This window comes from Erpetoichthys calabaricus, chromosome 2, assembly GCF_900747795.2.
Source record: "Erpetoichthys calabaricus chromosome 2, fErpCal1.3, whole genome shotgun sequence".
NCBI classification, from domain to species: domain Eukaryota; kingdom Metazoa; phylum Chordata; class Cladistia; order Polypteriformes; family Polypteridae; genus Erpetoichthys; species Erpetoichthys calabaricus.
Genome location: NC_041395.2, coordinates 256,843,748 through 256,867,956, shown reverse-complemented (window position 1 = coordinate 256,867,956; position 24,209 = coordinate 256,843,748).

Here is a 24,209-nt window from a genome sequence, read left to right as displayed (position 1 = left end):
AGTTTAGAGAAAAATCAAATGTGTACTAGCACAAAACAGACAGTAGCATAGGAAGAACTAAAGTATTCTTTATGAACTTTCTCTCCCACAATAGAATGCAGTTTCTCTATGAGGGTTGCATTTTCAATGGATTATTGAAGAAGATGAACATCTTTGCACAAACACATGTATGAATTCATTTTTCCTCAGATATTTCTCAGTGATTAATAAATAAAAAAAAAGATATTCTATTACTGTATTCTGAAAACTTAAAATATACATCTGAGTGTTCTTTAAGCCACAAAAGAACATACAACAACAATATATAATTTTTTAAACTGTGTAAGCGTATACACATACATTAAGGCACTCTTCAACAACGAAAAGTATGACAATCTAGAAAAAATAATTTTAAATTGTTTTATCAGCCCAAGCTGGAAAATAATTATCTTTAAATGCTCTGTGAAGGGAAGGAAGTTTATAAAGCTAAACAGAAAACAAACTCACTCAGAATAACATGGCATGAACTGGACATAAGCAATCCAAGGTTCAGACACTGGAAGCCAACATGGACTAAACTAATGCCATCTTCTTGTAATTGTCAGTACCTGCACACCACCTCTACTACGTCAACAACTCATTGAATATCACTTCAACTGGTATGGCCAGTGATGTGTCCGCCTCTTATCAATATGGACTGTCTATACCTGAAGACTAAGTGTGGAGAAAAACTGTGGAGAAGACTATACAAACAGGAAAAGCTATTGGACCAAATGGATTTAGTCCTCAAGTACATAAGGTGTGTGCTGACTGACTTTTTGTTAACCACTATTATCTTAAATCTGTCACTAAGGCTGAGTTGAATAAAAGTTCAGTTGGTAATGATTTTGAAGAAATTTTGTCATCGGCTTAGTGTAATATCTTGTTTTTTGGTAACATTATCTTATAATGACTATAGTAAGAAATAGGTTACAGTCCCATTAATATCCTACTGCAAACTTCCTCTGCTTTAATGTACTTTTATTCTGATCCTTTCAGCTAAATCACTACATTACCTCTTATTAAGTTTCTGTGTTAGCAAAAAGAAGCAGCATGGCTTTGGCATTTTAGGTGATATAGTCTACAATAACTAAAATTACCTATGACAACTTTGCAATAGGTTCCATAGTGTTCATTGCACAAAGTTTCAATCATAGGTGCATTTGTGACACCTGAAACTTTGGACAGCAATCACAGAGTCTCTTAACATTGCTATCAATCCCAAATCACTAAAAAGCTCTCCTTTGTCTTGTCAAACTACAATTGGCTGCACATTAAAAGGAAATGTACTAACTTCTGAAATTCTTTACAATAGGGGCATGGTATTAATAACTGTTTACATATTTCATCTTTTACTTTATTGCCTGATGTAAGATATTGTTTTCTAATGTAATGTATGATCCCTGTGGCATGGCATTCTATGATAAGCTGCCATTGATTTAAAACTCTGCATTCCTAGCATGCTTAAGGGAATTATCATTCTATTTTTCTGTTGTAAATAAGGAGGTAATTGTTTTATTTCCTTCAGAATTATGGGAGTATTTTCCTTTAGTTTCTTCCAGGATTTCCACTAGCAAAGTTATTGGGGTGTTCAGGTGATGTTGTGTTGTAGCAGTTCAGCGGCTACGAAAGATTGGCAGCTTTTAAATAATCCATTCACCCTATCACTCTCTGTGGGCGTGATCATGCAGCAGCGGGGAGTAGATGGAGTAATTGGGGCGAGTTGCACCTGCACGTGAGGGTGCAATCATTCTCAATTGCTTTATCGGCTTCCTGCGTTGTCTGATTGAAGCACTGCTCCCATGGAGCCATATAAGAATGGGCCGGCACAAAGAGGGGGGCAGAAAGGAAAGAGGAGAAAGAAACTGAAGGAAAGGCTTGGAGAATGAGAGCTCAGTATTGGGGGCGAAAGGAAGTGGATGAGCCAGTCAGCCAGCTGTAAAAGAGAGATCAGCACGATCAGGGGTTCCAGATGGAGCGAAGGATCAGCGCCCAAGGGACGGATCGTGCCCACTGAATGGAAGAGTGGGTAAGATTGTGGAGGAGTCCGCCCTAGGGATCTGAAGGATGACAACGAGTACAAGAAAGAAGACAGGAGGACAACCAACCCCGAGCGGACTGGCATACGCCGACGGAGGCAGCCAAGATGGGGGTCGGTAGTGTGAGGACTACGGCGGCTGACGTCTCTCCCGCTGAGCATGCCTTGGGTCAGCTGGAGAGACTGGGAAGGAGCTGTGCTTGGCTAATGTGATCCCAATGTCTGCAGCAGGATTTTAGTCTCATTTTAGCCTTGTTTTAAACGTCTGGATTTTACCTTTTATATGGATTATTTATTTATTGACTTTGGAAAAACTGCACTTTTATTTAGACACTGTTTTGATATTTTGTTCATTTTTGTAATAAAAACACTTGTACACCTTTCCCCTTTCTTCGTTTGTTGTCTTCATTGACCAGCTCATCCGGTTACATTATCGATGTTGTTGGGTTTGAGAGGCTCCCTGAAGAGAAGCGGGAGCATCGAGCAGAACCCGCATCATCACAGATATCAGTGGGCCTACCTTAACTCTTTCAGGGCTGATGTCAACTTTTGTCAAAAGGAGGAGTTGACGATGGTAATCAATTGTAAATGGTGAGAAAACCAACCGTTATGTTTTAGTTGGACAATGTATCCACAATGTCTATGCCTGCATTAAGAACTACACCAAGTTGGAATTTCTGTCAGAAGCGAACAATTGCCCTTTTCAAATAACTCAGACAGAAGTGTATAAATACTTTAAAAAGGTAAACACACAAAAAGCTCCTGGAGCAAACAATATCCCAGGATGTGTTTCCAAAGCAAGTGTCCACGGACTGACAGATGTCTTTACAGATAACTTTAACTTTTCCCTGCTCTTGTCTGTAGTCCACACATGTTTTAAGAAGACCACCATCATCCCTGTTCCAAAGAATCCAAATGTGAGCTGTCTTAATGACTATCACCCAATAGCAATCACATCCATTGTCATGAAGTACTTTGAGTGTATAGTTAAAAGATCACATCACATGACTACTACTCACCATACTTGATCCACCCCAGTTCACCTATAGGCCAAACAGATCCACAGATGACGCAGTAGTACTTGCACTGTTTGCTGCCCTATCCCACCTGGACCAGAAAAAACATCACTGTGCCTGTGGTAAGGATTGGAATGTCACCTCCTCCACACTAACACTCAACACCAGTGTGTCCCAGGGATGATTGTACAGCCATAAGAAGCTCCTGTACTATCATTAAATTTGCAGACAACACAACCATTATTGGCTGCATGTCAGATGGAGACGAATCTGCTTATAGAGCAGAGGTGAGAGCCCTTACATCATGGTGTCCAGACAACAACCTGCTGCTCAATATTAATAAGGCCAAAGAGCTCATCGTGAACTATAGGAGTTTGCAGAATGGTGGGCACGCCCCTGTTCACGTTGAGGGAACAGAGGTGGAGAGTGTTAGTTGTTTCAGATTCCTGAGGATCAGTATCAGTGAAGGTCTAAACTGGTCGCTCCATACTGGTGTGATCAAGAAAACAGCAAGACAGCGGCTCTCCTTTCTACAGCAACTGAGGAGGTTTGGCATGGACACCAGAATACTCACCAATTTCTACCGATGTACCATTGAGAGTATTTTATCTGGTTGTATCACAACCTGATATGGCAGCTGTGATTCTCTGGACCGCAAAGCTTTACAGAGGATGATCAGATCAGTGCGATACATCACCGGGACAGAGCTGCCAGCCATCCAGGACCTTTACAAATAGCACTGCAGGCAGAAGACACAGCAAATCCTCTCTTATCCCAGACATCCCACCCACAGATTCTCTACGCTCCTGCTGTCTGGAGGGTGGTACACGTGCATCCACACTAGCACCAGCAGGTCCAGGGATTGTTTCTACCTGCAAGCTATCAGGCTAGTGAACTGCTGAATACTGATCAATTTGACAAAAACAATAATTTTAAAAAATACTACTCACTTTTAGAATTACCTTCTGGAACGTATATATATACTCACTACATAGACATTTAATATTTAACTTACTATTTTATTTTTTCTTTTGACTATTTTTACATTTTTTTAATTAATGTTAAGTGTTATTGTACTGTGCAATTTGAGGGGGCTCTGAATCCATGAATTTCATTACTGGTAATGATGTTCCATTGTTATATGTATATGACAATAAACTTGAAATGAAATGACATGAAAGGAAATTAAATATGTCTCTGCAGGGTCATCTGACCAGAAGTTGTACTGTTTGGATCTCCTCTTTTTGTTGCCTCACAGTCCTTCCTTCAAAAAGCAATAGAAGCACTGAGGACATTGTGTATATAGATATAAAATCTAGACCATACCAGCTTTCAGTAATGCCTGCATCATACGACAGGAATGGCAAGGATGTCCACTGCAAAAGAAACATCACATTTAAAGACACATGCTGAACTAGTTGTTTATTTCATAAATATTCATCCAACTCATCATATGTGAGGAAGTGTTTACATACAGTAGATCAAGTACTTCTCTTTATCAGATTAAGTAATTAGTAAACAAATATTTTGGGAGAATCTTTTCTCCCATAGGTTTGTACATTTATTCTCAGATATCTGCTCCCGTTTCTGTCATGTGATTAATAGCTGTGAGCTGAAGAGGCACTGAACAGTAGGAGAGTCTTGAGCCACTAAAGCTACCTCAGCTATTATGAGAATTTGCTATGACGCACAGGGAGAGCATGAGTGCTGATTGTTGATGCTTCAGAGATGATAAATAACAGCTGAGAAAAAAAATCCTACATAGAAAAATTCTTGACAGCAGTGGTGCTGCTATCAGCTAGATTTTTACTCATTGGTACGGTAACCAGAAATTTATTAATGGTTGTGGCTGTCACTTTGGCAGCATCACATTGCCAGCATTTGTATTTTGCTGCTAGCTAAAGTGTTCTAAATCAGATTAGGTGGTCAGTCAAGAATACATATAAAGAATATACAGTATATCAATATATCAAGAAGACCAGGATAAAAAATGCAGGAATTCATGCTGGATGACAGAAAAGGGAAAGAGAAGGCCAGTATAATTTATTTATTTATTTTTACTGCAGTTTCCCATGGTTATCAAATGAGCTACATGAAATGTTTCAAAGCATAAAGATCTTTAAATTAATATTACATCATTGTGAAAAAATGACTGATCTCTGTATCTAAAACATATTCATGATTAACTGATTTAGTTTTATTTATTTATAACAGAACAATGCATATATCATATTCTTAAAGCTTGCCAGTAAAGTCAAGAGGAATAAATGCTATTTTATTACTGCAGTATACTTCATTGTTTTAAGTTTTTATAATATACAGTAAGTAAAAATGAATTTACCAAAAAGCTATGTTTTGTATAAACATTTATAAACTGATACCTGTGAGTATTGTGAGAATGGAATACAAAATGTTATTTTTATATTAACCAACAATTCTGAGTTTAGAGAAAATAAATGTGAGGCAAAGTGAAGATTTAATTCTTTTTTATTTCTGAACATTTCTATACACATGTAGTTTAATGTTATAGAAATATTTTCCATTTTTATGTTTCAGGGATATGTTTCAAATTAGGATAACCACTTTAAAAAGCTACTTGCCAGGCATGTCTTATTTTCTTGTGACAGTTTATCACAATTAAAAGTATCATGAAATTGTACTAATGAGTTTAGTCTTTGCTCTTCCTTTTTTGTCAGCTTTTGTACTTAGTAGGTCTAAACAAAAACAAAGTGACAGAACTGGCCACTCTCTCAGAAACCAATCAACCAAAAATTAACAACAGCCTCAAAAGGGCAGAGTAATGATTTCACCACTGACTGTTTGAAAACTAGAAAAGCTACATAACAAGCTGAAATTAGCACGCAGAATTTCCTAAAATGTACAGCGCTAAGTTAGTAGCACTCTGGAACAAATTATTATGGACTGATAAGATAAAGATAAACATCTATAAAAGTAATATGATGAAAAATGTAGTGAAATAAACAAACTGAAGCCAATCCAAATAATAGCACTTTAGCATACTTCAAAAGTGAACTAAAACATCCCATGTTCCTAGTCCCATACTCACAAGCTGTTGTTTCATCAGCTAGTATGAACTCACTACCACAGCAACATCAAATAACTAAACTGCAAAGTATTACAGTGACTAAGTCAACCTCCTGCCTTTTTACAATAGTAGAACATTAAACGTATTTTAACAAGAACATGGAATTCTCCTGATGTCTCCAAAATAAGATTGATTACAGTTTTGTTGGTCCACAGTTTTATCTAATTCCACACCATGTGACTTGTCGAATAAGACACTGAAGTCAGTAGACCACAAAAAAACAAGCATTTACTTTGCAAATTATTTCAAAAATAACAATGCCAGTCTGTTAATATCAGTAAATAAGTTTATTGTAGTTATAAGTGAAAACCCTGTGCACTCAGATGATATGCTTCTATACGCATTTATCTTTCTTTAAATTAATTTGTCATAATACTTTTACTAAAATGAAATGAAAAGTAGTATAATGCTGATAATTTAAAGTATATATACATAGAAATAGCCAGAAATAAAAAATAAAATTTGCCTTGTAATCATCTTTCCATCTATAATGCAAATAAATTGACTATACAGCAAAAATAGCAGTGTTGAATTCATCATTCATATAATTATATCTGGGACTTTTATAGAGCCTTACCTCATTTAAAAATGTAATAACTAATGGTAGTTTTTCTTTTCTTCATGTAAATCTTCAATCAGTGTGTTGGGCATATCAAAAAATATTTTTGTAGTGATAGTTTGACAGTTTGAAACAAGGTACAGATACTGAAAGAGATAGAGAGACTGGGATGAATGACTGCAAACTACTGACTACCCTGTATTGTTACGTTCCACTAGAATTAAAATCTATTTGTTACTATAATTCTGCCACTTAAAGCAATGCAAAAGGAATCTATACTTGGTTGCATGCACCTACAGTATATGGATTGGAATGACTGACATGGAAGATGGACGCAGATAATTAGAGAAAACTGTTGCAGGTAAATGTAAAGCAAGGTTGTGTCAAGCATAAGCTCCAGTCTAGCATTCTGAGAGCTGTGAAGAAAGAAAGAAAGAAAGAAAGAAAGAAAGAAAGAAAGAAAGAAAGAAAGAAAGAAAGAAAGAAAGAAACCTAATCTGAACGGCATTATCAATAGTAATTGGAAAAACACATTAATGAATCACAGTATAAAAAAATGCCAATACATGTGTGTGACGATGCGGGTCCTGCTACATGCTCCCATCTCCCATTTGGGAGCCTCTTGAATTTGACACCATCGGTAATGTAACTGGATGAGCTGGACAATGAGGATGCCAAACGAAGCAAGGGGAAAGGTGTAAAGTGTAGAAGTGGTTTTATTAAAAACCAACAAAACAAATCATAAGTGTTCAAATAGTACATTGCAATCAAAAGTCAATAAATAAATAATCAATTAAAAACAAGTGGACCAAAGTGGAAGTTAAAGTAATTCCATTAAAAATGAGGTTAAAAACAAGGGCAGTAAGCAGACCTTTAAAAACAAAACCTGGTGCCTTCTTCAGCTGGCGGCTACCCTGCTTCTCCCATCCGGACCCTGCACTGAGGGGGTCGCCCTACCTACAGCTGACCTTCTCCTGGTGCTGGTCTGGTAGCTTCCCAATCCCCAGCTTCGTTGAGCTCCTCCAGGCTGAAACTTGGGTTCCCCAGTGACCAGGGCACTCACGCTGGGGCTTCAACCTCCCAAGCTTCCAACTCCTGCTGCTTTCCGTGGCAAGTTGTCCTCAATTGTGGTCACTCCTGCTCCTCTGCAAAACTCAGCAGGAGTGGACTAATCCATCTGCCCCCCGGGTGCCAGCCAAACACCCCACTAGGGCACACTTTCCCCAGCTGCCTGTCATTATTACTCTCTTGCTCTTGCTCGCTCACTCACACTGGCTCCTTCGCTTCCTGCCTTCTTCTCCCTTAACCTATTTTCTTCTTTTTCATTCTTTTTTCTCTCCCCTCCGCACTCGCGCTCCTACAATATATAATGGGGAGGTGGCATAGGTGTGGCAATTAGCAGCTCTCGGCATCAATTACAGATATGGATGATTCCTCACCTGTGCACTTCTGTGTGGAAACACCTGCACCACATCATGTCTGAGAACCACTACGGCCACACTACCAGGCCCCCTCTTTAAGCCGCAAGTGTGACAATTATTTATTTAAAATTGACCTGTTATTCTGATCCGCGGACCAGCTATATCACACTGCAGTAAAACAGCACAAGGTGCTATAATACATTTTATCACCTGAAAGAATTTTATGTAGCAGGGTGTTCCCTGCCTTAGACATAAAGTTGGTAGAAGATGCCAGTTTAGAACTGGGTATCCTGGTGACCCAGCAGGGTTGGCTCTAGAAACAATACCCAGCCAGTAGGCCAAAGTAATAGAAGGACTGTGGAAGAAATGGTTTATATGCTGTCCTGACAACTTTTATTGCAGCATCCCTTGGCACTGTAACAGTATGGACATCTACAAAGCATGCTGGGAACTGCAGTCCTACAGGTCAGCCTTGTTGGGCTCCAGTAGTGTGGGGATTTGTGATCCCTGCTCTTGGGGACTTCAGTGAAGCTATGCGCTATCACTGGAAGTACTCCCGCCATTTGAAATCACACAGGAGGGTTTGAGTCGGGAGAGGAGCTGAACAGTAGTCGCCTGGGAGGAGTGGAGGAATAAAAGAGAGAGAGGGGAGAACAGAACATTTATGGTTACACAGCATGTAAGAAGCCATGTGTAATGTATTAGTGAAAATAAACATTTTTTATTGCACTGGGACTTGTGTCATTGTGGTTGTGCTAGACAACAAAACAAAAAAAAAAAAGTTTAGAAATTATTTACAGAATGTTTTGGTGAGCAGATGCCATTAGACAGCTTTCTATAACATTCTACATTCTAAAATAACACTTTGGAAAAACATGGCTAATTAGGGTCAAAAATGAACTCACATAAGACAGAGAGAGAGAAGATGAACAGACACACAATTAAAAAAAAAGCTGAAGAGAGACAAATACAGACCATATTCAGCTCTTCATTGCTGCTGAAAGAGCAAGAGGGCAAAGAGTAAAACCTGTGTCATCATTGTGAGCTGTAAACGCAGGAGACAGAGCAACCTTTCCTTCTGGCTCTCACAATAGATCAATATGGATACATTCCCAAATGTATACATTCAATCTAACAATCTAAAAGATACAAAAACTCAACACCCCAATGAGAAAAACTGTTTTAGGTCATCTGAGATAAATTGTTGCCAGACAGGATTGTTTTTATTTACTGTTGTTTTGTAGATGTAAGCATGTATTGAAGCATGTGAGAAATTAAGTATACCTCCTGGATTAAATGAGATGATGAATAGACAGCTGGATAACTGAAGCGTTTGAACACAAAGGGAAATGGTAACACATCGTGAAAAGATCACTGGAGCTTGCAGAGGCCATCAGAAGAAAATGATGAAAGTCCATGTGTCCACAAGCACTTATAAATAAATTTAAACATGAATATACATTTAATCATTCTGCAGGGCAACACATTTTCTGTAAGCAACAATATTGCTGGCAATGTCTGAAAAAAGCAGGTCATGTTCTGGTTAGGCGTTTAGTAATTGATGTTCAATAAATGTTCTAGAAGCCCAGGTTAACCTCAGAGGATCTAAGGGTATTTTTTCCACAGTCAATGTCAAGGTCTGTTTCAGACAACTCTCAGAAAATATCTGTACACAGTTAGTCTGCATGTGAAGTCAGTAAGAAGGAAGCCTCAGTGATTAAAAAATGCACAACTATTGTTTAGGTGATTTTTTTCTGGAACAGTGAGCAGTGGATAGAAAAAAGTCTGAATAACTTTGCAAATGTTTTGTACAAATGATAAAATGCCTTTAAGTAGATGCTCATTGGACCAATGGTAGAACATAATTGTGTGTAATGTATATTTTAGGGCTGCTGTCAATTCCGCAAAATTCCACAATGACAAAAAACTCCAAAAATCTAAAGCCGTCTATCAAAGAGCTAAACACAAACCAAACAGATAGCTATCAAAGATAGAAGAAAGATAGTCTTCTTGAATTCCAGCCTTAGATATACTTTACATCTTAGTGTACATTCAAGAATGTCTTTGTCCTCACCTTCACAAAAAATGTTTAACTGTATATTGTTCAAACATTCCTCTTAGTCAGTGGTGTTAACACAGTTAGAATATGCACATAAAGATTTTCCTGTTAAGCAGAGCAATAACAGATATTGAAACCACATACTTTTTAATCCGTAGGAAACACCATTTATTTTGATTTTTATTGCATAAATAATTGCAGAGTGTTGTTGAATTAGGTTACCCACAGAAAGCTACAATATTAATAGACAGACTTCATCTTGAACACTGAATATGCACAAGCATGCACTTCAGGTCTCTATAAAGGATCGACTTTCACTACAGAACAAGTTTAATCTATTGACTACCAAAAATACTGACCGCTTATTACATAAAAAGGTTAGTACATGACATATGTAACTGGGAGGCTATGAACCTACAGAAATTATAACTAGTGACTGATTAACATTCTAAATAACTAAAGCATTTGAGTATTATTAAAGCATCCTCTCTGGAGGTTCAGAGTATTCACAAATTCAGTACAAAATGTTCATTTGTATGTGAAATGCAGTTAAAATGCAGATCTTTCTGAACCTCTTACATTTATTCAGTGCATTCCTGTTTAAAAAGGTAGAATCAAATATTATTGATAATCTCAAACCAATGCAGGCAGGATTTGGAATTGGTCTCACTACTACTAATTTTACAATTATCAGAGAATTAGCGTTTACCCACGTTTAAAATGTGCAGTATGTAGTTTATGGCATGGTAATAAGATCAGTACACTTAAGGGATTTTTATACCGTATAGAAACATTCACACATAACTGTGAGATATAAAGTTTACTGCAAATTGCATTTTTTTATTATTTGTAAATTAGAGATTTAATTTTTTTAGTTTCAAACTATTTAGTTTTTAGTTTCCAGCTATATCCATTATTAATTATCAATACTAAGTTGTTGTCAATGTCTACAAAATGACTCATCCTTAGTTGTTTGAAAGGATGTTGAAAGAAGACAACGGTCACAATTAAGAAATGGAAAGTCATTCAAGGAATATATTCCTGCTCAGTTTGTGCAACCCAGGGGGAATTCAATTTGAAACTGTGCACTAAATATACCTCTTTAAGGTAAGACCTTATAAAGTCTACCCAGGATTTGACCTCATCTGTAAGGGGTGCTAGGTGGCCTCCGACATCTTTTGGCAACGTTTGTTATCAATTCAGAGTTGTTACCCATTGAATATGTTTCATTTTTCATTATTATCGTATAACCTTACTCATTAATTTCCCTCAGTGGAGTTATTACAGGTAGTACAAACTTACATACTGAACTTTCTAACATGACTTATAACTAACTAATGAAATACTAATATACTGCGTAAACTTTCAGAGATGGAGAAACCTGTACCAATGTCTGTTTGCAGTAGCTCAGGGATGTACTGTTTGGAAAAAATAAAGTGCACTCAACAGTGATCAACCTGTCTTCTATTCTATGTTTCCATTTATTATTAAACACTCCTAATCCAGCTCAGAGTTGCCCGTGGCCAGAGCCTTTCCTTGCAGCAATAGGCTGAAGGAATGATCAAACCCTCTGCAGGCGCCAGTTTTACGTCTCCTTCAACATAATAATTGTGGAGAAAATGACAGTATGATTGGAAATGTTAAAATAAGAATAATAAGCATATTCATTGTAATACATTTTTGAAGCACTTAACACTAGAATTCCTGAAGCCTACGAAAAGATGCTGAATGGAGAGGTGTGAAGGGATTTAAGGTGGGCCAGGATTATGAGTTTTTTTCGTAGGCTTCAGGAATTCTAGTGTTAATAAAAAGACATTAACCTCTTAACCGCCCTGTGCCGGATATATCCGGCATCGTAGCGCTATTGCTGACGCCTTACTGCCGGAATTATACGGCACATTTGCCTATGGTTATATGAATGCCTGCCGCGTAGTATAACTGACGGTTTGGCGTGGGTATTATTACTACATTGTATTTCGACAACTCTGTGGTTGTTTTGGCCGGTCATGTGATGTGATTCGGAAGTGAAAGCTGTGAATATGGCGAAACATAAACTGACTTCAAGTGAGGTTTTACAGGCGATTGTGGACAATTCTGATCATGATTGTAGCAGTTCTGAGGAAGATTTTAGCGACAATGATGAGCAGCAACGTGCACTGCATGGTAATGTGAATGAAGACGAATCGGATGATGGCGATGAGTGGGTGTATCCCCAACATCTCAACTGGACTGCTGCCCGTGGTGAACTACCATTTCTGCATCCGTTTGAGGCAACGTGTGGATTTACTGTTGATGTAAACAATTACACTGCTGAGCAGTTTTATGAGCTGTTTGTGTCACCTGATTTGATCAGACATTTTGTTCATCAAACAAATCTGTATGCAGCACAGTTTATTGAGAAAAATCCCAATTTACCTCCACATTCCCGTGTTCATGCTTGTTCACTGATGAAAACGAAATGAAAAAATTCATTGGGATTTTGATGTTGATGGGAATAATCAGAAAACCAGATATTGAGATGTACTGGTCTACAGATCCTATGTACGCAACACCTATTTTTGCAGCTATCATGAAACGTAACCGATTCTCTTTGCTGCTGAAATTCTTTCATTTGAATGACAACAGCAATTAGCCAGATAAGAAAGATCCAAACCGTGACCGCTTGTTCAAGCTACGTCCTTTGATTGACCATTTATTTGAAACATTTCAGTTGCCCTACATACCAGGACCGTCAGTTGCAGTTGATGAAAGTTTATTGTTGTGGAAGGGCCGCTTACAGTTTCGACAGTATCTACCATTGAAAAGGGCACGGTTTGGTATCAAGATGTTTTGCTTAGCTGAGAATTCAGGTTACATTTATAGATTTCGTGTATACACTGGCAAAGAGGATCCTATGAGTAGTATTTCAGCAGTGTTGCCAGACGAATGTAAGGACTTTGGACTTTCAGAGAAAATTGTTGTGTACCTTGCCCTACCACTATTGGACAATGGGTACACCATTTGGATGGATAACTGGTACTCCAGTTGTAGGCTGTTCCATTACCTTCATCATTGTAAAACTACAGCATGTGGCACAATTCGTTCTAACAGGGTCCCTCCAGAAGTTCGCAATTCATCGCCAGCACCGGGTGAGCACATTGCATACCGCAGTGGCCCATTGCTGTGTCTGAAATTTCGAGACAAGAAAGATGTTCACATGCTAACAACTCAGCACAATGAGTCTGTACAGGAGGCTCCCCGCAGAAGAGGACGCCCATCACCTACTGATGTCCGTTTCAAGCCACAATGCATCATTGAATATAACAGCAACATGGGTGCTGTTGACAAGCAGGACCAAGTATTGGAACCCTATTCGGCTGCAAGAAAAACTATGAAGTGGTATAAAAAGATATCAGTTCATCTGCTCCAAATGGCAATGCTGAATGCTCACATTCTGTACCAGAAAAATGGAGGTACAAAAACATTTCTGCAGTTTGAACATGACGTCATTGCAGACTTCATTTTCTCTGGTGAGGAACAACATGCAGATAGAGTAGAGGCAGTGGTGAGGCTCACAGAACGTCACTTTCCGGACAAACTCGAACCAACAACAACTTGGACCAAGCCACAGGCACGCTGTCGTGTATGTTCAAAGAAGGGTCAGCGTAGAGACGTCAAGACCTTCTGCTCAAAGTGTCCCAGCAATCCAGGACTTTGTGCAGTTCCCTGCTTTGGCCTGTGGCACAGCAAACTCAAATACTGGGAATGAAACTATGATTGACCGAACTACTTCGATAGCTTTTGACTGTTCCGTTTTGTAGTAGACACTAAATCCAGAAGCCTGAGAAAATGTACATTTTGTGTTTTATTACGCGTTTGCCCATTTCTAGAACTTGCACAACATTTAGTGGTAAATACTGCTTGAATAAATGTAAAAAAGTAAAAAAATGAAAATTGTTCAGATTTCGCCTGGCGTGGGGAATATTTAGGGAGTTGGTGGTTAAAGGGTTAACAAACCTTATTATTTTGAATGTATTAAAATGAACATGAGATTTCCATATGTTCAAAGGTAAAACAGTACTTTTAACTGACTTTATCACAGTTCTGCAATTTATATTTATAGAAGTGTTTATTGCACTATTAATGTTTTGAAAAAAACATGTTTATCATCATGCCAATAATGAAATCATAAGAGAACTGGAGGCAGTGACTTTGACTTTCCAACTTCTTTAAAGGATAATGAATCAGGGCCATAATATATAAAATGGTACAGAAAACTATTTGGATACATAGATGTTATTGCCTGGGTAAAGAACACAATCACATAAAGTATTTTAAGGTAATGGTTAAACATTAAAAGGCAGCCCACCCTCCTGACTGAAACAGCACAACAGCCATCTGCTCTGAAAGCTGCCCATCTCTCAAGTGAGTTTTAAATTCATTAAATCAGCCTTAATCTGGCTGACCACTAGCGCTTTCAACAACCTGGCCACATCTGTTTGACCCTCCCCAGACAGGGCATTTATTTCTGATTTTTAACACTTCTAATTTCTAATCTAATTTCTATTAGCCTTGTCATACAGAAAATAGAGCTAAACATTGGAGTGCGACTGCCTACTGCTACAGGGAATTCAAAAATCAGGTCAACCCAATGCAAATACTATGCAAGAGATGCCACTAAAAACTCTCCCATGGCACCTGCGTTCTACCCAGCTTAGAAATGAGGTTTTTGTGTGTTGTGAGGTGACTGACACTGTGCTCAGTGAGAGGTTTCTAGATAACAAACACATTTTGTTTGGAACACAAAATCTTCAGATCATTTACTTATATCACAATCATCCATTTTAAATGGAAATATCACTGGGCTTTTGAAAACTGATACTTTCCTCCAGGTGATTTCTTTCAACCAATAAAACTTATGAAACGTATCAGTATGTCACACACAAAGCTACCTTCAACAGTTTATGATCAAAGACTAGTCAACCTACTGAGGGCACAACTTTAATGTATCAGTATCTACACGAAGAAGGACCAGCAGCCACTGATTGGAGATTATACATCCCATTTATCTTCTCCTCAAAATCATAAACCATTGGAATATTACAATATAAATATGGCAGGTAACACAAATCAATATCTGTTGTCCTAACTAGCAAACTCTCAAAAAAAGGGATTTAAATGTTTACATTGACACAATATTTTTATTGTCTGGGCAGTGTGAAAAAGAATATAAAAGGTAAATAAGATGTTACATTATATAATAAAAATGGTTGAATATAAAAGCAACCAAGTGCATCTTTGTAATGAAGGGAATGTGAACATTGCTGGCCATCCTCTCACTGACACACTAACACGGAGTACTTTCAGCCAACAAAGTGTGTCAAGAAACACTACTGGGGCTTCTTTATATCAACAGTAATATGCCTTCATAGTGCCACATTGTGACATAGACCATAACTGCCAAGTCAGAAGTTTTTTTAGTTCTTTTTAGTTATTCTATTGTGTGTTTAGATCACAGTAGGTGGTATTTATTTATTTATTTATTTATTTACTTATTTATTTATTTATATTGTCCCAGATGACTGGGGACCCGACCCAATTGGGATGCCTGGACGGTCCCCCAGATGGACGATACCTCCCCTGGGCCATGAGAGGGCAGCTGCCCGGGTCTGCTTGTGGGCCACTGGAACGGAGCTGGGACGCTCATCCCTACCGGAGGACGTGGCCACCACCAGGGGGCGCCCGGACGGTTATGAAATCCTGGATGGCAGCACTTCCGCCACACCAGGAAGTGCTGTCGGAAGAAATCCCAGGGGCACCCGGAGTGGTTCCAGGTGCTGTCTTGACACTTCCGCCACACCAGGAAGTGTCGTCAGGGGGAGCACCTGGAGCTCATCTGGGTCAGTATAAAAGGGGCCGCCTCCCTCCAGTAGACGAGCCGGAGGAAGGAGACAGAGCTTGTGAGGAAGGGAGTGGAGGTCAGAAAAAGAGAGAGAGAGAGAGAGAGAAAGAGAAAGAGAGAAAGGAAGAAAGGAAGAGAGTTGTTGGAGGAAGGCATTGTGGTGCTGTACAGAAATAAAGGATTGTGTTTTGGACATTCTGGTATCTGTCTGTCTGTCTGTCTGTGTCTGTCTGCTTTCCACAAGATGTGCAAAAGTTTTAGGCAGGTGTGAAAAAATGCTGTAAACAAAGAATGCTTTCAAAAATGGAAGTGTTAATCATTTATTTTCATCAATCAACAAAATACAGTGAATGAACAAAAGAGAAATCTAAATCAAATCAATATTTGGTGTGACCACCCTTTTTGCCTTCAAAACAGCATCAATTCTTCTAGGTACACTTGCACACAGTTTTTGAAGGACTTCGGCTGGTAGGTTGTTCCAAACATCTTGGAGAACTAACCACAGATCTTCTGTGGATGTAGGCTTCCTCACATCCTTCTGTCTCTTCATGTAATCCCAGACACACTCGATGATGTTGAGATCAGGGCTCTGTGGGGGCCATACCATCACTTCCAGGACTTCTTGTTCTTCTTTACGCTGAAGATAGTTCTTAATGACTTTGGCTGTATGTTTGGGGTTGTTGTCCTGCTGCAGAATAAATTTGGGGCCAATCATACACCTCCCTGATGGTATTGCATGATGGATAAGTATCTGCCTGTATTTCTCAGCATTGAGAACACCATTAATCCTGACCAAATCTCCACCCTCCACCATGCGTCACTGTTGCCTGCAGACATTCATTATTGTACCGCTCTCCAGCCCTTCGACGAACAAACTGCCTTCTGCTACAGCCAAATATTTCAAATTTTGACTCATCAGTCCAGAGCACCTGCTGCCATTTTTCTGCACCCCAGTTCCTGTTTTCATGCATACTTGAGTCGCTTGGCCTTGTTTCCACGTCGGAGGTATGGCTTTTTGGCTGCAAGTCTTCCATGAAGACCACTTCTGGCCAGACTTCTCTGGACAGTAGATGGGTGTACCTGGGTCCCACTGGTTTCTGCCAGTTCTGAGCTGAAGGCACTGCTGGACGTCTTCCAATTTCGAAGGGTAATAAGCTTGATGTGTCTTTCATCTGCTGCACTGTTTCCTTGGCCGACCACTGCATCTACGATTCTCAACATTGCCCGTTTCTTTGTGCTTCTTCAAAAGAGCTTGAACAGCACATCTTGAAACCCCAGTCTGCTTTGAAATCCTTGTCTGGGAGAGACCCTGCTGATGCAGTATAACTACCTTGTGTCTTGTTGCTGTGCTCAATTTTGCCATGACATGAAACTGTCTTCCACAACCTCACCTTGGTAGCAGAGTTTGGCTGTTCCTCACCCAGTTTTAAGCCTCCTACACAGCTGTTTCTGTTTCAGTTAGTAACTGTGTTTCAACCTAAGTGTGACATTGATGATCATTAGCACCTGTTTGGTATAATTGGTTGATCAAACACCTGACTATAATCCTACAAAATCCCTGACTTTGTGCAAGTGTACCTATAAGAATTGATGCTGGTTTGAAGGCAAAAGATAGTAACACCAAATATTGATTTGATTTAGAATTTTCTTTTGTTTGCTCACTTTGCATTTTGTAAATTGATAACAATAAACAAGCATTATTTATATTTCTGAAAGCATTCTTTGTTTACAGCATTTTTTCACACCTGCCTAAAACTTTTGCACAGTACTGTATATACTGTATTATCTCTTCGGCGGACAGGCGGAGGTTGAACACTTGGAGGACATTTGGAATCCAAATCATCTTCTGGGTCATATGGGAGATGAACATTCTGGGCGATTCAAAAAAGGTATTCGGCTTCCGCTTGTGCTTGTGCGTCCATCTGTGCAACCACTCCTGGTACCACTTGTCACGCTTGGGTTACAAAAGTGCACAGAAGACAATCTGGAAGTTGAAGAGATTGGAATTTTATTCAAACACTGCAAACAAACATTTATCTTTTAAAACTGTTTCACACGTGCTCCTTGAAAAGACTTAGCACCTCAGCTTGTCAATTAAAAGCAACTAAGGACTTCTTTGGAGGAGGAGGAATATGTGCCAGGAGCAGGAGAGGTCTGAGAGACAGAGAGAAGCAGAAAATCAATTTATCAAACTGAGAGAAGCCCATATAGGCTTTTTGACAAGGTGGAGTACCACGCGGGAGGCAGATTACGCGACAGAGCCGGGCAGAAGGGAAAGGAGAAATGTGAAGGTAGTCTGTCTATGTTTCCTAGGGGTTTCCTAGGGCTTTTCCCAGGGGCGTCTGTATCTTTTTGGGGGTACGATTAGCTTCGCAGCTCACAATGACAGATAGGGGGTGCTATCGCTCTCTTGAACCCTCGGATCAGACGCCAAACACCAGATAAAAGTCCAATATGAATTTTTATTCACTCCACTATACTCATAAATCAATACAGTAAAATAAACAATAAACAATCCTCCACTCCCAGACGCGTTGCCACCCTTCCTCCCAACTCAGCTCAACCCTGGGATCTTCCACAGTTCTTTTTATAGTTCATAACCCGGAAGTGCTTCTGATTCCTCAGTCCATGTGACTTCTCAGCACTTCCGGGTCAGGTGAAAACTCCTCTTCTTCATCCCGGAAGTACGTCATTCCCTCTGTCGCTGTGACTAAGACGTGCTTCCGGGTTATAGGGAACATACAAGTCCTTATGCCTCCCTGCAGCGTCCTCTGGCGGCCCCCATGGTATCCAGCAGGGTTGTGAAGGAAGACTCCAATGTCCATAATTCCCTGCTGGCATTCGGGGCACCTCCATGCTGCAGGGAGGGCTCTATCTGGCAGCCTGGAGGTATTGGCCGCGATGAACGGCCGGCCATATCCCACTATATATATATATATATATATATATATATATATATATATATATATATATATATACATTTATTTAAAGAGCTTCTGTAAAACACCAAATTTCCACCTGGGGACAAATAAAGATCAATCTATCAATCTCATACACTGACAGGCCAAAGACTTGAACTCTCTTTATTCCAGATCAGTGAAGATTAAATGAAGACCTAATTCAGGTCTTCAAACCATTTCACTTTTATTAAAATTCTCAAAGGCTTGGGTAAAGATGATTCAACAGAATTCTTTTCAGTTAAATGATAAACCACAGACTCGAGGACTAGACTGGAAAGTAAAGAAAAAGTACATTTAGATAGATAGATAGATAGATAGATAGATAGATAGATAGATAGATAGATAGATAGATAGATAGATAGATACTTTATTAATCCCAACATTTATTGGTTTTAGCCAGGAAACACTTGTTTACACAAAAAAATGTGAAAATCTAGGACAAATTAACAAGTCATGTACTTGAAGTGGAAACCTTTACAACTGCATTCTGGATCATCTGCACCTGCATGATAGCACATGCGGGTACTTCTGCCAGAAGCGAGTTGCAGTCGTCCAGATGTGACAAGTTCATAGCCTGGACCAGAAGTTGAGCTGCATAACTCTGTCAGATAGGGTCTGATTTTGCAGATGTTGTTCAGCACGAACCTGCATGAACGAGAAACCATAGAAATGTGGTCAGAAAAAGATAGCTTCTCATCAATTACCATTGTACAGAGATTAGGAGTTAAACAGACTGGCTGGCCAGGATTTTCAAGAAGCTTGGTTTTTGCCAGGTTGAGCTGTAGATGGTGGTCCTTCATCCAGGTGGAGATATCAGTAAGACGTGTAGACACTCTAGCTGATACTGTATTGTCCTCTGGGGGGAACAACTGTGTATCATCAGCGTAGCATTTATAAGATAACTCATGTGATTGAATGATGGAGCTCAGCATGGTGGTGTACAGAGAGAAGAGTAGAGGACCCAGCACCAATCCTTAAGGTACACCAGTGCAGGACACACTGTAGGATCTGGCCAAGATGTAGAACTCAAAACATCTGAAAGCAGTCCTAGATGATGCCAAGGTCAGAGAAGGGTGGCAAGAAGGATATTGTGGTTGACAGTGTCAAAGGCAGAAGAGAGATCTAGCAGAATGAGAAATGATGACATGTTGTTAGCTCTAGCATGACATAGCTGGTTGACCACAGTCATTTGAGTGTTTCCCTTAGAAGCCAGACTGGTTGGTATCAAGCAATTTATTCTGTGCTAGGAAGGAAGAGATCTGGTTAGAAATGGCACATTCAAGTGTTTTGGAAAGAAAGAGAGAGACAGGCCTTTAGTTGTTAACTTGGGTTGAATTGAGTGTTGGTTTCTTGAGAAGTGGGTTTATAAGAGAGTGTTTGAAGATGTTAGTGAATGTTCCTGAGCTGAGTGAGGTGTTAATGATATGTGTAATTGTAGGAATGAGTGAGGGGGAGATGGCCTAAAGGAGATGTGAGGAAATAGGATTGAGTGGACAGGCAGTGGGGTAATTGGAAAGGAGGATGGTAAAAGAGATGTGAGGGAATAGGATCCAGTGGCAGACAGTGGAAAGAATGTGTAGATTATTGGGTGTTGCTTGGAATGAGACATAATGTGTGGCAGCGAGGGTGAGAACTGACTGCTGATGGCAGCCACTCTACCCTGGAAAAAGGAGGCAAAGTCATCAACAGACAAGGAGGTTGGGGGAGGAAGTGGAAGAAGATTAAGATGGGAAGTGACAGCAGAGAACTTATTGTATCTGTCAGTGGTGCTGTTAAAGAGATGAAATTGTACATCTAAAGAAAGGCCGATTAACAAAACAGAGAAGTCAGAAACCAGTAGTCAAACCAAAACTTGTTATCAAACGTTTGTTGACAAAGCTTGTAATATTAATCACTAAACACAAATAAATACAGATTTTAGTAAAGTATCCATAATCTTGGACAATCTGGAAGTGCATAACACCTACCCTTTATATTATCTCAACATAGGAAGCATTTGGAATCTGAATACAAAGGTCCACAAAAAGGAATCGCCCAGTAACATGGTGCCAAGTAATAACAAAATCAAGATGTGAAAAAATATTAACTTAGTCAAAATGAATGTAAAAGTAAATAATAATGACAGAACTAGATTTTAAGCAAAACAAAATCCCTAAGTGGACCAAAAAACACATACTACAGATAGGTAGAAAGGCATCAAAACAATGAAACCTAAATCATAATCTTAACACTCATAACCAAACCTTCTAATTCAAGATCTCCCATTTTCTAATTAGAATGAGTAATTGTATCTCCTCTCATTTTGTTAAGTATCAATCCAAATCTGATATTTTTCATGTTCATCTGTAGTGATATTTCTCACACTGTGGTAAATGGTAATTTATTATCTTTAGTAAACATATATCACATTTTTATCTATGCCATTTATGTAAATTAAAGTGTCTCCAGCACTGATTCCTTTAAGACCTCAGCTTTGACAATCAGAAATTGATTCTTGTTCCAAAACATTAAGTCAAGTCTTTTTCATACTAAATGTTTAGTTTCAGTATATTTTTAACTCAATTCATTTAATGAATAAATATAAGCTACTAGGAACAGATCTGTTTTGGGTGTTAGCACAGAGTTCAGAGGAACAGCCACAGAGTAGAAGCTGTTGCAGAAACTGGCAAAACTGGTTCAGATGCTATAATATCTTCTGCCAGGTGGAAGTGATACAAAGAAACTATGAGAGGGGTAGGAGTAGTCCTTCACAATACCATAGGCTTTGCAGATTCATTATTTTATAAATATGTCTTTAATGGAGGGCAGGGACGCCCCAATGATGTCTTCTGCTGTGAGCTGTAGAGCCTTACATACATGGACACTGCAGTTCCCAAACCAGACAGTAATGCAGCAGGTCAAAACGCCCTTAATGGTGTCCCTGTAGATTATGATGAGAATGGGGGGAGGTGGGCTTGACTTCTTCAGTTGCTGAAACAACTGGAGATGCTGCTGCACCTTGTTGGCTATGAAGGTGGCGTTAATTGACCAAGTAAGGTCAGCTGCCAGGTGCACACCATGGAATTAGGTGTTCTTGACCAATTCCATTGCAGAGCTTTCAATGTGCACTGAGATGTGGAAAGCATGGACTTTCCTGAAGTCAACAATTATCTCCTTCATCTTGTTCATATTAAGAGACAGATTGTTGCACTTGCGTCAGCTTGCCAATTGTCGTATCTCCATTCTGTAAGATGACTGATCCCCATTGCTAATGAAACCTGCCACCGCAGTGCCATCTGCAAACTTAATGATGATGTTAGAGCTGTACGCAGCTGACTGAACTGTGATCTCTCTTTAACAAAATCAGATACGGTATTTCATCTTGTGCAAGAGTAGAAGTATTTGTTTATGGTGACAAATATTAGATATATCTTAAATATCCACTTCCCCATTTCTGTCAAAATTACTCATTAGAACTTTCAAAGGTGTTGCAACATATGCAGAGTTCTCAACTATCTTGTAGTAAAGATCCACAAGTTTTAAAAAAATCCCATATCTTGCCATGCATTAAGTCAGCGTTTCTCAACTTTTAAGTATTTGCGAAACGCGTTTTCATAACAGTTTTAATCACGCCCCCTAACGTTTTTTTGAAAGCCTAATAAAATTTATTCCTAAATTTTTTGCTGCCGATATACCGCTACAAGTTTAAAATTTCCCTACGAATAGTGAAATTACGCCACATGTGGCAACATTCGCGCCCCCTTTTTTGTTACCACAGTTTGAGAACCGCTGCATTAAGTAGTTTCAGGTATATTCTCATAAGGTTGTGTCAGTTACTTAACAATTGTATAAACCAAGTATTTTCTGCTATTTTCTGTTTGTTTCTCCAAATAAACATTTTATTGGATAATGTATAAGTGATGTCTTTCCTCACTTATTACATATGCATTTCCCATTTCATGCTGTGAATCACTTCTTCATCTTATTTAACAACTGCACACTGATCTGCATTTCCAGCACCATAGCTGTTTATCACCCAAGTCAAATGCTGAGATATTTTCCTGGCAGTACAGCATATTAAAATACCTCAATTGTGTTGAAAAAAACAGTGTTCTCCCATGCCTCTACTGTTAATAACATCTGCCAATTATTAAAGATATTAATATATGAGTATTATGCTGCATGATGTCTTTAAGCATTCAAACATTATTAAAAACATATTTTGTTCTTACAGAAGCAAAATGAACTATGTAGTTTAATAGTAGTCCTAAGGGGCTAAGCCAGTTACTATTACATTTATTCCCTAACTCATGCACAACTTTCAGTTTCATGTATAATAGATAGCTGCCATTCAGTTTTAATCAATGGGATTTCACATTCAAGCAAAACCTTTTGATGTGTTTCATTCCAGCTCATATGACAAACTTTGAGGTGAAGTGAGAAAGTAGAGGAAATAAATATGCAAGTGTAAACTGTACAAAAGGAAAGCCTCAACAAAAGGACTTTAAAAAGTTAACAAAACAGATAATTTACAATAAAAGTAAGAAAATGCTTAAGGAAATACAGTCAAAGAACACATATGCCATTATAAAGTTTCACATAATTTTCTTTGGGAAAATTCAAAATTATTACTTTTCAGTACTGTACAGTTATAACTGTAGTCCAAAAGCTTGTGAATGTTTTCAGAAAAATCATTTTTGGATCAGTGAAAAACTTCAGTGGAGCTGTATGTGTTTTATAAATAAACCCTTATGCCTTGGTTGGTTGGTTGGTTCGTCTTTGGTGTTTTGAAATCTGACCTGTGTTTGTGATACTCTGTTGTTGCTTCAGTAGAAATTGTACAATTTACTTTTTTTCTTTTCAAATCCATGCTCGTCTTCTACACTTACTGTTAACCACTGCTTCTTATTTCAGTTTTTTGGTGACATAAGAATAAAACATTTTAAAATCATATTTTTTCAGCTAATAATAGAAGTACTGTATATTTAAATCCTTAGAGAAATTGATAATACTGTTTCACAGTAACCAAAAAAGTGTTACAGAGTTTAGTTATTTTAAATATTTTTAATCATTTTCCTTCAGTGTGAAATATCTTTTATCACTTTGTCATCCATTAACTGGTAACTTCCCTCAAAGTTATTTTTAATGTAGTAAACAAGAGTTGAAAATGAA